The sequence below is a fragment of the Equus przewalskii genome, chromosome 17, assembly GCF_037783145.1.
Source record: "Equus przewalskii isolate Varuska chromosome 17, EquPr2, whole genome shotgun sequence".
Lineage (NCBI taxonomy): Eukaryota > Metazoa > Chordata > Mammalia > Perissodactyla > Equidae > Equus > Equus przewalskii.
In genome coordinates, this window is record NC_091847.1 from 27,774,173 (window position 1) to 27,790,719 (window position 16,547).

The window sequence follows — 16,547 nt, forward strand, 5'->3', positions numbered from 1 at the left end:
AAGAATTTGAACTAATCCTAGAACATTTTTTGTAAGTCGTCATATTTGACTACTCCTTCAGCCTCCCAATGAATGAAATCAAGAACTTAATCGAAACTTTTGGTGTCTGCTGCATTTTACTGATAAAAGCTGTTTGCCTTGTTTGAATCATTCAGAAAAAAGAATGCACATGGCAATACCCAATGCTGCCGTCAGCCACTCTTTCTGAGATGTCAAGTCTGTATAACTTCATACTATGGCGTTATTTTTTCTTAGTTCTACCTCTATACCCAAAACTTTAATTTCATTCAAAGAAATATTTGCCATATAAGCCGTCATGGATTAGAATTATCTTCAGGAGATTGCTTTGGAAACGTTATTGGTGTTTACCTGGCAGAGAACAGTAAAACTACTGCTACCATCATAATTTTCCTGAATATGTCCCTTTTTAGTGATGAAAACTATGTAAGGACTTTGGCTCTTTCTGTTTCAAATATTCACTACAGAGCTCAAACATTAAGCTAGGTGTGCTGGATGTATGGTTTTTTTTAACAGAATAAATTTAAGGTGGAGCACAATATGTCCTAATGAACCTACTCAGATTGCATGTACTACAGTTGCCTAAAGTTGAAATTTAGTAGAATCTTCTGAATCATAAGCTAAATACTAACTTTTGTTTTTTATATTTTTAGGGTTGAGTATTTTCAGTATTAAGATTAATTCTTTGAAAACTAGTTATTCATTTAACAAGTGTGTGTGAAGGGATAGTATACATACAACAATGAATACAAATGTCCTCTCCTCAGGTTGCTTATAATGATTAATAAAATACCTGTGTAATATTTCTTAGTTAACTAAAATAAAATTCTCCATTAATTGTATACTTCTCTTACTAAAACCTTCTGGATACATGGTGGTATAGAGCATTAAAAATAGCACATGTGGAGGAAAAAGACTCACATTTAGGTATATTGAATAGCAGGTACAAATATCAATCTCATGATTATCTCATATACATAGTTTCTTTTTTGTGTGTGTATTTAAAAAAATGCAAACTTAGTGTTATAACAACTTTGCCAATTAACTAATTCTACAGTCTGTAATTTCATCACAAACTTTCCAAAGTACTATAAACACTAGTTATTTTTGATGCCCTTTCTGTTTTCTGCAAACTCCCATGTGAGATAAATAACAGTGTATTCTACTCCATCATTCATTGGTAATCCTGTTCCTTAGAATAGAGAGAAAAAAGGAACCCTAGCAAAGCCCATTTACTTTATGTAGCATATATATGATAAAAAACATATCAAGATTTTTATTAAAATAGAAACTTACATTGAATGTTTGCTGGCAATACTGACAGTATGCTCACAAGTGTTGGTTCCAAAAACATTGTGAAGAATTTTAATGATCTAAATTGTAAGAAATGCATTAACGTTAACTAAAGGTGGTGAAAAAATCTCTGGTTCTAATTTGCAAACTCCACCCCTGCCCCATTATGTTTTTACTGTTTCCTTTGCTTGCATTGGATTTTGTCACATGGATAGGTATAGCCTGAAGGGAAAATGTGAGATTGATTGGGTAGCATCAACCCAAAATAAAGTGATAGATCTAAGCATCAAGATTTAACTAAATAAAATATAAGAAAACTAAATGTAAATCATGTTACTAATATTATACTATTTAAAAATTCTAATTATTAAGCATTGTAAAAAGAAAGAAAAAGGGTTGTCAAAAATTGTAATTCGCTTTCCTGTCTTGCAAGATGCTGGTAAAAAAGGTGAAAAAAACAAACACTAAGGAGGAGAAACCTAAACCAAGAAAGGCTGATGCCAGTGGCAAGGCTAAGAAGAAAAACCTCAGGGCCAAAATGCCCAAGAAAAGGAAGTCCCTCTCCAGCCGAAACTTTGTCGTAGGGGGAGCAGCAGTTATTCCAGATCCAAGGAAAGCCATGTGCAAGGGGAAATGTTCAGCAGTTAAATTCAGGATTGAAAAGAAAAAGGAGATGGTTCTTGCTAGTGACACAGACCAGTTGGTAGTAACAAGAATGGTGGTACCCATGTGTTTAAACTTGGCAATATGCCTAGTCATTATCCTATGGAAGATGTGTCTCAAAAGCTATTGAGCAACTGCAAAAACCCTTTCATCAGCATGCAAAAACCTGAGAGGCCGTGTCACTTCCAGGACCATTCTGTTTATCCCCGCTGGTCACCCACAGAGGCAAAAAGGTGGTTTTCCGGAAGCAGCCAAAGCAGGTTGCTACTTATGATTGAACCTTTGGTCCTCAATTTAGTTTCTGAAATTTATCATTGCCACCTCCACCGAAACTGATGTGAAAATCTCCAAACATCTCCTGGATGCCTACTTCAAGAAAAAGCTGCATAGGCCCAGCCACCAAGAAGATGAGATCTTCGACACAGAGAAGGAGAAAAACCAGGCTAGGGAACAGTGCAAGATCCATCAGAAAGCTCTAGACGCTCAACTTATGTCAAAAATCAAAGCTGTTCTTCAGCACCATGGCTAGCTGTGTTCCATGTTCTCTCTCAAGTGGGGATTGCGGTCTAAATTTCTAACAAAGAACTCTGATTAAAATAACTGAAACATTGGGGCTGGCCCCGTGGCCGAGTGGTTAAGTTCGCACGCTCCGCTGCAGGCGGCCCAGTGTTTCGTTAGTTGGAATCCTGGGCGCGGACATGGCACTGCTCATCAGACCACGCTGAGGCAGCATCCCACATGCCACAACTAGAAGAACCCACAATGAAGAATACACAACTATGTACCGGGGGGGCTTTGGGGAGAAAAAGGAAAAAAAAATAAAATCTTTAAAAAAAAAAAAAGGCTGTTAGTAAGTCTCAAATTAAAAAAAAAAAAATAACTGAAACATTAAAAATATAAGATTGCTTTAAAAGCCATTCATACCAGCATATTTTTAGTTTAATTGTTTTATCTCGAGATTTTGGTACACAGAGCAAATGGTACATTTGAACAAAAATAAGATTTTCATGATAGCCAATTTTTCAAAATCTTTTCTCTTAAAATTAGATACCATTTTTGTCATTGACAAGTTTGATTCCGTATGCCAATTGTAATTAACAGGTAATGAAGGATTGTTGCTTGTGAAGTAACTACTCAATACTAATAATGACTTCATTTATTTTTCCCCAGAAATAACAGTGATAAAAGTGAGGATTTTTTTTTAAATTACAATACTACCTAGTTAAAGTCATAATGCTATTGACATATATGAAATTTTCAATGAACTTAGATTTTATTTTATATTTATTATGTACCAGATGATGGGAATGTAATGGTTAACAATTTTAAAAGTCTTGGATTCCATTTATAGGAATAAGAATAGACGCTAAAAGATAAATTATAGTGCTCCTTATATAACAAGATTTATATTATATTGCTTAATAAATAGTAACATATTAAATTTTGCTTGGTTTGGGGAAAAATCTAGATTCCATAGAACATACACACAATGCTTGGAAAAAAGAGTAACGTCTGGCTAATGGAGGACTCTGAGGGAGAAGGGCTTGCTTAATATTTAGAAAATTATTGGAAGTAGCACAGGGTTAGTTTATTAGTGTTTCAGTTTAAAAAATTAACAGTCCTGTACAAAACTTACAGGAAAATTTACAACTGACTCTCCCACCAGGAGAAAAGTGATTCCTTTCTTGAAGACATCCATTGAGATATTTTGTAGCACTTAGGATTCATCAAAGTGTAGCAATTGTAGTATGGGAAAATAGCCTTCAATAACAACCCTTCCCTTAAAATGGTGGCAATTGCCAAGGGCCTAATATAATTTGGCAAAAAGTGCCTTGTGTACTTCAATCAAGAGCTGATTTAATCTTATTACAAAAACTATAATGGTTTTATTGAACTCCTATCTACTCTCTATTGGTCTAGCCATGTAGATGGAAAATTACTTCCCCTTTTTGTTCTTTTAACTTAAGATGTTTTGGAAAGGAAATTAAAGTTATCAAGATAATGTTGTAGTTGATTCTAACAAGAAGAAAACTTTGAAGTTAAAGTAGATTAGTTGGGAAATGTCAATGAGGCTTCCATGGAGGGCTTAGATGCTTCATGTCAGTTGCAATGCGGGTATCCTTGTCCAAAGACAGGGAAATAGTATTTGTTTCATATTATCTTTAACATCTCCAGCAAGCTATCCTTCTGTATACAATAGCATATTCATATAGCACCACTGTCTCACACAGGGGTGGTTGTATATACCTATTTGAGAGGTTGACAAGCTAAAAATAAATAACTTTGATGAACATTTATTCTCTGAAATGAAAATTGAATGCATTAATTAAAGGTTATGGATGATGCATACATAGTTAAAAAATTTTGGTGATATAGTGAAAAATGAACTGTAAAAGTCGACTGCCAAGGGAGGGTGAGTTTTGAGGTTTCCCTAAGAGGTTATTCCTTAGTCATCCCTTTGTGCAATAAGAGAGACTTAAAGAATGACTGATTAACGAAAAAAGATCCTGGTGAGCTTAGATGCCTTCGTACACAATATTTCAATCCCCAGGGTTGGCTCACTAAGCTCCCAACTTCAGTCACAACACTAGCCTGGTCTCTGGAAAATATCTGGCTCTTAGGTGGAAAAATATGGTATCTCAGCATCAAATAAATTTTCAGAATATTTAGCTCCCATGACTAGGCTTAAGAATTCCTGGAAATTAAATCCATGTCTTATATCCCACTTTTTAGGACCTCAGCACTTGTCACACAAGTGTACCCAGTGCCATATTCCCTCTGTGACAAGAATCTTTCTGATGCAATTCTGTTAGTGTTTAGAGACGTGTTTTGGAATCTTAGTCCTTGTGACTGGATTCCTGCTACTCATTCTTTGATCTACTGATCCTGACAAGGTCCCTGCTTGGAACTGTGCCTATTTCATGAGAAATTCACTGGCTTTTATCACTGAATCCCTCAGACATGACTAACCTCCTAAAATTTATTTACTGAATACTCAGTAGGTTCCAGGAACTGTGCTAAATGTGGGGATACAGTAGTGAATAAAACATACTGTTTTATCTATCTCCCTGGGGGTTATGAGCTAGTGAGAAGGCTGGCATTAAACATGTGATCAGAATAGAGATGGATGTTGCAAAGGACTATGACAAAGGGCTATAGCAGTGTATGTCCAGATAGCCAGCATGGTCTGGATGATCCAGGAATGGCTTCTGGTTAAAGGATGTTTGAACAGAGACCAGAAGAAGGAATTAGCCAAGTGAACATGGGCAGGAGAACGTTTAAGAAGAAGGAAACACATATGTGAAGACCTAGCCCCATAAAAAGGTTGGTGGGTTATAGAAAATAAAAATCATAACATCTGGGCTATAAATAGGGTTGTACCTGTCTGAATTCTTTCTTATTTCCCAGGACTTACCATGATTACCTGCCCTGCCTTATTTCCAGTTATGCCCACTCTGCTGTTTCCTATTGCCTTGGTGTCTGAAGCTGTGATCTGAATATAAGTTAACTTTGAGGATAATCAGCAGAGAAAGAGGGGTCAAAAGCAGAGTGTGGTGAGAGACTAAGTCAGATGTCCTGAGTTGGGGTTAGATCGATGGATGAGGTGTGCTGTGGAATATTTCTATGGAAGATTTAACCGTGGACCCTCGCTCTGAGGGACAGAGTGGGGAATGATGAGTGTTTAAGAGAACCACCGTTAGTGAGGTTAAGCCCCATCCAGCTGAAGCAATCAGAGCAATGAATAGACAAAATAACTATTTCCAAACGCATCTTCATTTGGAATAGAATGTTCACATTTAAGTTTAATATTTGTTTCTAAATTTATTCTTACTGTCACATTTTTTAAAAATGTTAAGAATGTTATTAAGATGTTGGGCTCCATCACATAATATTATTTGGACACTTTTGATTGTGACATTTAAATTAATATTAATATTGTGCACACTATGGGTGACAATTTGACTCAATTTTCACTAGATTTTCTTGCTCAGAATCAGGCACAAATAAATGCCACACTGTCACTCTGCTTATGCACTTATGTTCTCCAAATCACCGGAGGACTAGGTGGGAGGCAAGTGTGGAACTGCTGTTTTAAGCCCTCTGCAGGATTACCCAGCGGGGGACAGAGGACGCTGCTTGGGGCAGATGGGAGCTGTCCATCATGGTGTGGTTCAAATTGTTAATATGGACCCAAAGAGCTGGTGTAGGTCAGAAGAGGAGTCATAGTAAGGAGAAGAAGTAAGTTTGCCTCTGCCCAAGCCCAGCTCTCATCTTGAAGACTTCATGGTAATTTGATATATGCCATCTTTTTAGCCTGGTACAGACCTATCCCGTATTTGAATAGACCAGACAAGTCTTTTCCTAATCAAAAGGCTGAAGAGTGAGCTCAGATCCCAAATTTAGGAATATTGGAGAATTCACCAAGTCATTTTCACAAACATGAATCAATCTGGGCCTGTGTGGTTTTAGCGTAAAGCTATTTTATAGAAGTTTTCATCTCTGAGAGAAACATAGACACAACTCCAAACACCTTGATGTGGTAGCAGGGAGAGGTGTTAGGCAGCCTCTGAAATGACCCCCACCAATCCCTTCCTCCTGCTGTGCGTGCCTTTCTGTAACAAACTCCCTTGGAGTGTGGGTAGACCTACTGACTCACTTCTAACAAAAGGAATATTGCAAAAATGTTGGGATTTTTTTCTATAAGACTAAACATGCAATTAGCCAGCAATTGCACCACTGGGTATTTGTCCCAGAGAAATCAGAATTCACGATCACACAAAAACTTGTACACAAATGTTCATAGCAGTTTTGTTCATAAAAGTAAAAAACTGGCATCAACTCCAGTGTCCTTGGATAGGTGGATGATTAAACAAAAAGTGTCACATAGCTACCTTGGACTGCAAGTCAGCAATAAACAGGAACAGACTATTGATACACATAACTTGGATGAATCTCCAGAGAATTATGATGAGTGACAAAAGTCAAGCCCAAGAGACTGCATACTATATGATTCCATTTATATAATAATTTTGAACTAAAATTACGGTATTGGAGTACAGATTGGTGGGTGCTGGGGGTTAGAGGCAGAGTAGGATGGGGAGAAAGAGGAGGGTATGATTATAAAAGGGCAACATACATGAAGGAGAATCGTGCTGAAAGAACTGTTCAGTATCTCGACTATGGTGGAAGACACAGAAACTTACACAGGTGATAAAGTGGTAAGGAATTAAATACACATGCAACAAAGTACAAGTGAAATTGGAGATATATAATAAAATTCATGGATTATATCAATGTCAATATCCTGGATGTGATATTTGACTACAGATTTGCAAGAAGTTACCATTGGGAGAAACTGGATAAAGGGGACGTAGGCTCTGTCTGTATAATTTCTTACAACTAACTGCATATGACACTATAATTATCTCAATAAAAATTTTAATAAAGAACTGATGGAATGTCACTTTTGAGATTAGCTTATAAAAGGATCTGATCTCTCTATTTCTTGCTGTCTCTTTCTGTCTCCATCTCTCTTGTGGCCCTCGCTCTGGGGGACATCAGCTGCTGTGTTATGAATAGCCCATACATCAAGAATTGATATTTCCAGTCAATAGCTAACAGGAGTGACTCCCGTAAACAGCTATGTGAGTCACCTTAGAAATGGATCTTCAGGCTTCCAGCAGCCATATGAGTGAGCCAACAGCAGATGCTCTCCGGTCAACCCTTGAGATGACTGAAGCCCATGCCCGTACCTTAAATGCACCCTTGGGAGACACCCTGGGCAGAGGCACTAGATAAGTCAAGCCAGCATTCATGACCATAAAAACTGTGAGATAGTAAACACTTACTGTTTTAGTCTGCTGAATTTTGGGGTAATTTGTTAGGTAGCAATAGGTAACTAAGGGAAGAATCTCACACTGACAATGATACATCCTAAAAATTGTCTTCATTTAGCTCTTCATAGTGTCTCACGGGCTGGCAGGGCCCCCATTCTCCCTCCTCCCTGTAACCCCCTCTACTAAAACAAGGAAACCAACAGACTTCAGCCCCATGGGCTATCTGTCTGTCTACATCCACTCCAACCCTGATCCACCCTGTTCTTAGCCTGTAAGACTGACAGCTGTGGATCCCCTGCTCTCTGGCTTTTTTGGGTTGGAGCAATGAGAAGTGGTCTCAGAAGACTGGAGGGAAGGAGGAGAGTGAAGTTAGGTTTATACTTCCTGGCTCCCTCCCTGTAAGGTCACCTAGAACAGGCTATTCGGCCAGTATCCATTAACAGAATGCTCTACTCTTCTTAAAGCAGCTGGGGGTCCTGGACTCTGGGCTCTCCCTCTTCTGTTCTGCTCCCCTCAGATCCAGGAGTATATAATGTCTCTGATGCTGTTAGCACTGAGTTCTTGTACTATCCCTTGTGGTTCCTCTAGATCCCCATGACATTTCTGTAAATAGTCTCTGGCAAATTATCCCGCTTTGACAATGTCATCTGCTACTTGATGAGACTCAATGGTTTTTCCATCTTACTTCCCTTTCTCTTCTCTCACACACTTTTGAACCCTTTCCTTCTCTTTTTTTCCCCTTTCTTGGCTTTAGCTTGACATTCTTTCTAAAGTTAATCAATTTAACTTCTCCAATTTTCTTTTGGGGTTCAGACCTGAGCACCACAAAGAGTATTACTTAGGAAGCATAAATTGGCAAGCAGTTGTGAAGATATTATTTTGTTCCAGGTCCTCTTTTTTCTTTTAAAGATTGGCACCTGGGCTAACAACTGTTGCCAATCTTTTTTTTTTTCCTGCTTTATTTCCCAAACCACCCCCTGCCCCCATACATAGTTGTATATCTTAGTTGCAAGTCCTTCTAGTTGTGGGACGTGGGACGCCGCCTCAACGTGGCCTGACGAGCGGTGCCGTGTCCGCGCCCAGGATCCGAACCCTGGGCTGCTGCAGAAGAACTCCGAACTTAACCACTTGGCCACGGAGCCAGCCCCCCAGGTCCTCTTTTAAAGTTGTGCAGTTTTTATGTGGCAGGAAATTCTCCAGGCAGAGGGAGCAAATGATGGTTGAAATCCAGACTAGACTATGCTCACCTGCCAAACCTCGGAGCAGGGCACCCTCTGACTCAAGAACGTGGCACAATTATTTTCTTCTAAAAGCACCTGGTGCTGGCTAAGTTGTGCTCCCGGAGGGCCCCTCTTTCTAAATAATACAAGGGCATTTTATGTTCTCCAAGGCTCTGTTTCATCTCTGTCACATTAGGATTATCATTTATAATATCCCAAAAATATGCACTAGGACGGAATCCCTTCAAATAAATTGGAAGAGTTTTTGGATCAGAGTGTGTGGTTTTTAGTAACAGGAAGCTAAAGAGGGCATTTGTACTCTGCTTAGGTATAAATAACCATCGTGTTTCCCTTTAGTTGGCAAGTTTTCCTTCATTTGTAATATCCTTGTATTCATCATCTATCAGATTTCCGTAGTCTATTGAATGGCGGCCAACACGATTGGGCTTCAATGAAAACATGAAATTAAGCCATAATGTAAGATATTTTTAAAGCTAATTTGGCACCTCAGTTTCACCAAAGCCCTATGTGTTTAGAGTTCCTCTCAGCTGAATAACGCACCCTCACAATTTATCAGTTGAACAAAATTCAAATACAAGTGACAAACACATACACAATCTAAGCATATACATAGAATGTCATCTTTGAAAAGTGTTAAGGAGTTTGGATAAACGCTGATCTGTGGATTTTCTGGAAACTGAAAATCTCTCATTTCCTCACTCATTCATTCATTCACAGCATGATCTCTTTGACTATCTTAGGGTATCCTGTGCTTTGATGTTCCTGAGTCTTTGAGCCTTTCAGAGGAATCTAGTTTCTCCTGCACTGGGTCTTCAGGGCATGGAAGGAGGGCAGCCGTTCTCTGGGAAGCAGGGGCTTATTTCCATGAAGTTGCCCTGTAACGTGGCTCTCTCGGTGGAGCTGAATGTTTTCCCACAGGGTCTAACCAAAAGGTACTGTGAAGGTTACTGGGCAATGATTTAATTTGGATGACTGATGATTAAAATTGGTCAATATCAGCTTTCCTTGAATTTAAAATATAGCACAGTTTGGCTTTCACTAAATATTTTCTGTGTACACATTTAATTTCTTGAAGTTCTAAATGTTGGCCACATTCTCATTAAAATTACACTTTCATATCATCTTTGTGATGTCTTGATAAATGTACTATTAAAAATATCAAGTTTTGGAAAGCTCATTTTAATCTCTGATATGTATTATTTGAAATATTTGACTCGTAAAGTAGGTAATGAGAAGATGCCATTTTGTATTTTACTGCAATTTAAGTAGCACTTTTTATTAAAAATAAATAAATACATATAAATGGGAGATGGTGTAATCATTGGCAGTAAAATGTTCCTCAAATACAGAACATAATAAAGCTCCTTCAGAATATGTGGTTTTATCCTTCTGAACTAAACAAACATATTATTTCATATAAACATCTAGTTTTTCAAAATAAAATAATGTAGTAGACAGAGAAGAATATTATGCACATAGAATTTGCCATATTTTTATGGACATTTATTTATAAGTATATGCAAGCATTCTTTTTTCCTATGCTTTCTCCTTGTTGGCCAGTTGCAAACTGATCACTTACAATTGTACTTGAGTGCTTAGTGACCAGAAAATTTACAAATGCCGCTGCTGCCAGAGAAACTCAAAGTGCACAAGCAGATTGAAGGAAATACTACAGGCAAAAATTAGCCATCATTAGTTACCCCTGCTAATATTGCAGAAAATTGGAATGCTTGCCTCACTGAGAATTGAAAAACATTTCTGAAGTTTATTTAGAACAACCAAAAAGACGTTTGTATATACATAGATATAATCATTATATGACATTATATTGTTATACTTTGCAACTATATTTTCAAATTCATTTATAATCAATAGATCTAAGATTTTTTTAAATTTCAAACTTTGATATGCATTTTATGACTATATATTTAAAGTTTTGTATAAAGGCAAAATTTTTAGGACATAAATGCTGGAATTTATTACTACTTCTATTTCCACCAGTTCTTCACTAATATAATACAATTGTTTTATTGATATTCTAGGCTAACTGTCACAAAATTATGTCACAATTAAGATCTTTCCTATGAACATATCCTTACTAAGTCATCAATAAACCATTAGGCAATTGGTGTTTTTTTGGAAGACTAAGAATTACAATTTAAGATTCAGTTGGAAAATATATTTATTAAACACATAGTATGTTCAATGGAATTATTTTAGCTCTTATGAAAAATTCAGAAATAAATTAGAGGAAGTATACTATCTAGTGAGGGACACATATATATCAATAACCAAAATACCAAGCAGAATGTTCTAAGTGTTCTAGTGGTGGTAAATGCACGCTGACAACATTAAGAAAACAACTAGTTTACATTGCTTTTTGTATTTTCTTCATCCTTGTAAGTTTTATTTTTTGCCATGTAATGACCTCTGTCTCAGACCTCTCTCTTTCTCCATATTTGAGAATGAAGGAGAGAGAGAGCGTGCATCGTGAGGCAAAAGAAATGTCTTTAAATGTGTATATATATATATATATGTGTGTGTGTGTGCGTGTTTCATTGTTGTTTTCATTTTTGGGGAAACCACAGCTCATTCTTCCTATATATTGCATTTTTTTCCTCTTTTGCCACCAATGGTTATATACTTTTCTTGATATTTTCAGTGTTTATGCTTACAAATGACCTTACTGTCAATATCTCTGTCAAGTACATTTCCTCAACACCTGTTATAAAATGCTACAGGCTTCCATGCACATGTGACACCATATTGGAATGATCCAGTTCATTTGACATAATGCAAATAGGTAGAGCACATGTTGCCTAACATATTTAAGCAGCATTATATTTTGATCAAGGGAGACTTTGGGAAGATTTTGGATGGCATAACATATAAAGATTCTTTCAGCATGTTTATTATTGAAACCAATTGACCAAAGAGATGCTATTGAAAAACATGCCCTTCTTGGTTAAAGATAATAGTGAGACATATGATAAAAGATGTGTAAATAAATTAGAGTTTTCACATAGCCATGGTGCATATACTTTACTTATAACTGAGTAGGCATATTATTTTTAAAGTATATGGATTTTTAGTTCACTCTAAATCTTTCCTGAAGTTTCTTATTCACAAATTTCCTTAAATGAATTAAAATGGGCAAACAGAAGATATTCTGTTGTAATTTTCATCTTCAAAGTATACAGAGGAACCGTGAAAGCATTTAATACCACTAGTATGAAACTGATGAAAAATTCTACCAGCCATTGATTTCTTATGCTGTTAATATGAAACAGAGTCAGCAAAATATGGAATAGAAAGAAATTTTAAGATTAATTAAATTACTTCATTTATTCAATAAAAATGTTTTATGTTCCTACTAGGTGCAATGTCTTTGTGTTTGGCCTTGTTGATTTATAACTAAGACTCAATTCTTATCTTCAAAGAATTTTTATTACACACATACGAACACTCACACACACACATACACACATGCAGACATACACAACATTTAGCAAAGATTTTCTTACAGTTCAGGCATAAGGTGGTGACCAGAATGAGAACACAGTTCTTTGGAAATGAAAAGGTAAAAACAAAACAGCAATGCTGCAAAAACCCTTTTTCCTTTCCTTTTAGGACTATAATTGTGTATCCCTTTTTCTTAACAGCAACGGAGTCCAGGAGACAGGTAAGACGCTCAGGTGCACAGGAACAGGTGCAGAAGACAGAGAGCCCATCCCAAGGGCAGGCACTCAGAATCAGAATGACAGGTATACAAATGCCTATTTTATTGCAAGCTACTAAGGTAAGTACTTAGCACAGTATTACTTTCAGATAGACACTAAAGCTAATGATCATTATCCTTAATAAAGACCATATGACAAAGACACGCTTCACCATAAATGTTTTATGTTTTCTGAGTGTAAAGCCATGATTCTTTTATTTCTGTAAAAAACAAATGATAAATGTATTCCATTATGATATGACAAGTGTTTGATTTGTATGTGACTGGATTTATTTTATTTTATTCACCTTCTTCCTGGAATAGCCTGGTTTTTACTTTGTGTTGCTAAAACTTAAGCTTTCACTTTCTAATATGTTACTTTCACTTGTTTATTGAAAAATGAAATTTAAAAGTCCACAGTGCATAGTTTTATAAAGATGTTCACCTGTACAACTTATTGCTTAAATTATAGGTTTCTGATGTCAAGAATTTATTAATATTTTTTATTTGCAGAGGTCAACCCAAGTAGGTGGTCAATACATGTTTGTTAACTAATTATTTTCTAATAAATATATCTCACCACTGAGTAATTATCAGGAAAAGGAAAACCAGCATCTGCTGGAAGTGCACAGCTCCACTGTAAGATGGCATGCTCCCCGAGCTTGGTTAGTCTTAGCCCTTTGTTTAGTCTTTGAGACTTAACAAAAATGCAGGCATGACTGTAATACCCGTTGAAATAACAAGTTGAGTAAGAAGAAACATAAATAATATTGGATTCATAAGCTGCACCACTATCCTTGTTTATACAGAGGGCTTAGACTTGGTCAGGTGGCATGGGATGATGCAAATAGCACAACAAGTCTCTATTAATTGGGAAAGATTTCTCAAAGGATGTAGATTTTAAATTCCCCTCTAAAGGAGTTGAGTAAGAATGTTGGAGAGAGACTCTTCCAGGTATAGTAGCTTGTTTCTATCAAGGAGTAAGAAAAACTTAGGTGTTTTTGAGAGGAAATGCACTTTGGGAGTTTAATGGGAAACCCTGGAGCCTATAAGAAAGATTACTGTGTACATACTGTGACCAGAGATGGATTAGGTTAGAGTCTGGGAAGCTAGGTGGCTTCTCTGATGGCAACATTATTTAAGGGGAGAAATTTGAGATGGAAAGCCCAGTGAGATGACGATAAAATGGGCGAGAGCTGTGGTAATGATCATGGTGATGATGTTGGTAACACATACACACATTATTTATGCATATGTGAATCTCAGTTTATAAAATTCTTCCACTTTTTTTGCTTTAAATATTCACAAAATCCTGTGTTTAGTGCAATTGCTAAGACCTTTTAAAAAATAAATAAATACGACATGACTTACGTCAAAGATTCAGAAATATGGGAGCGAGAAGGGAACTGAATCCAGATTTTCTGATATTTGATCCAAGTCTCTTTTGAGGAGAAAATAGTAATGCTTGCTCATGAAGCAGCTGGGTAAGGTGACTTTTCTAAGGTTGGCAATTCATTTATTTCTCTATAATGTGATTATCAGCCAGAGGATGCCTTGCTGTCTTTTAGGCTTCTTGATACTTTAAATTTGTCTACTTAGAAATCTGACAAGAATAAAACTAGGGATATCTTAATTATCCACTGGAAGAAAAACTCGGGGCAATCATCAAATTTTTCACTTCATGAAGTTGTTTTTGCCTATCAGTATAAGGACTATTGCAAATATGCACATTGTATGAGTTTTCACTAAGCTAAGTCTCCTAAAAAGTATAATGGCAACGTAATTGTGTTAAGCATTGGTGCCAGTGGGAAGTTTGCCTGAGTGAAGACTGGAGAATTAGACCTAAGCTCTTGAGTACAGAGGCTATAATTGGAGATTTTAGCTCATGAAAGGCAGGAAAATATCGATGGTTTCAGAGTTCTCAATATATCACCATTTCAAGTAAATTAATAAGGTATGCCTTGGGTTATAGTTAAATATATGGCTTCACTGGGTATAAGAGAGGAGAGATTGTCATTGAAAATATGCTAACCAACAGTTCCTATGCAGAACACTCTTACTTTTATTTTTAGTTCATGATTCTACCATCAGAATAACTGATAACTTTGCTTTTAGACCCATCCATTCTAGAGAATGATGTTCTTACTGATTAGGATGGTTGCATAGAGGAGATTTGTTGTTGTCTATTCTGAGTATGAGCTATGCCAGCCTTGAAATATTTGGTGTAGCGAGAACAGTACATGGTTTATGGGCTCATTCTAATGGTATGCAGTTCCATCCCTCATTTTCCATTGCTAGTTAAACCATTAAAGAAACAGTTCACAAGTACCAAATTAAAAGTCCACTTGAATCCACAGTGCATATAAACCATTTTGGTTTCCAACTACAACCCATTCAAACGGCTAAGAATCAAGTTTAATTTGATAATTGGTAGAGGAAGTGCATATTTAGGCCTATCTCCCACTACTTAGACCTTTAGTTCAGTAAATATCATCTGCACATTCTGGCAGACGTTGTCTGCAACAATGCCCAAATGAGGAAAATCCCCCTAGTCAGTCACACATTTACTAAATGAAACTATGGTAAATGAAGGGTTCATAGCATGAATTCACCTTAAGAAGCCCAAAATAAGGCTGATGTTTTGTGCCGAGAAATAGAAAATGAACTAATTATTCAGCATGGAATGACCAAAAATATTGCAAAAGCATTTCTTGCAAATCCAGAATTTAATAGAGTGTATTGTTCATTATAAAAGATCATTGTTCAGACTAACTTCCAAAGTTGTGTAAGCTTGAGGGTACTTGTGTTCACAATCACAGCCCTTCTGTTGTCCACCATGAGTTTAATTCCATGCTACTCTTCTGGAACTTTGTTTTTTATCATGAAGTAATCAGTTAATACTTTATATTTCAGTTCATTGGATCCTAAAATCCATGTTTTGCTGATTATAGAAGCAATTTTCAGGAGAAACAGAAGATGGGGAAATAGAATTCAAGCTGAACAAAAGCCAATTAAAAATAAGATGATAAAAATAACAGGATTTTTAAAAATTCTGGAATATCCATCTCATTGATATTGTTTAAAGATATTTCTGTAATGACTCAGAGATGCTTGCATGTCCTTATGCACAATCAAAGCTGTTTATTTCATACCAAAGTATGAGCTACAGATGATTTTTCAAGTTTTTTTTTTCTCCTAGACATTTAACAAACCTGGTCACAAATTAGCTTTGGAGAGGAGTATTTTTCTTATTGGTGATTGAGATTGGATCTGAGGAAACAAAGGGTAATTTATAACTTTAATTTACTAAAAGCATGCGAATTGAATATGCTAGGATTCAATAACGGGACTGTGATGCTTAACTCCAGCTGTATCTGTCTTTGTGAATGGTGATTAAAAAAGGCAAATTTGCTTACATCTTTCCTTGCTGCCACTGAGGTCATTGCTTTATGGGTTTGCTTTCATTTGCACATCCATAGTAATTTCTATTTTTGGCTACTCTTGCAAAAAATCAGATGCCCTGGATCAAAATAGATATTTTCATAGTGCAATTGTAGCACCAGGCAAAAGCTAGTGTATAAGAAAAAAAAAAGAAGAAGAGGAATATGGCCATTTTATCATAAAACATGACCAATAGCGTTATGATATTTAACACGGAGAACACATTCCACACGCTGCTCTTACTTTACCACATAAAAATGCCTTCTTAATGGTCATTCCTTGACACGAGGTCTTTATAAAAGAAATAATTTATTGCTTTACCTGTAACTGAAATAA

At 36.4% G+C, this 16,547-nt stretch overlaps 1 pseudogene; it reads left to right on the forward strand.

The window, feature by feature from the left end:
* Positions 1-1,744: 1,744 nt before the first annotated feature.
* LOC139076869 (large ribosomal subunit protein eL6 pseudogene) lies at positions 1,745-2,569 on the forward strand (annotated as a pseudogene).
* The last annotated feature ends 13,978 nt before the right edge of the window (positions 2,570-16,547 follow it).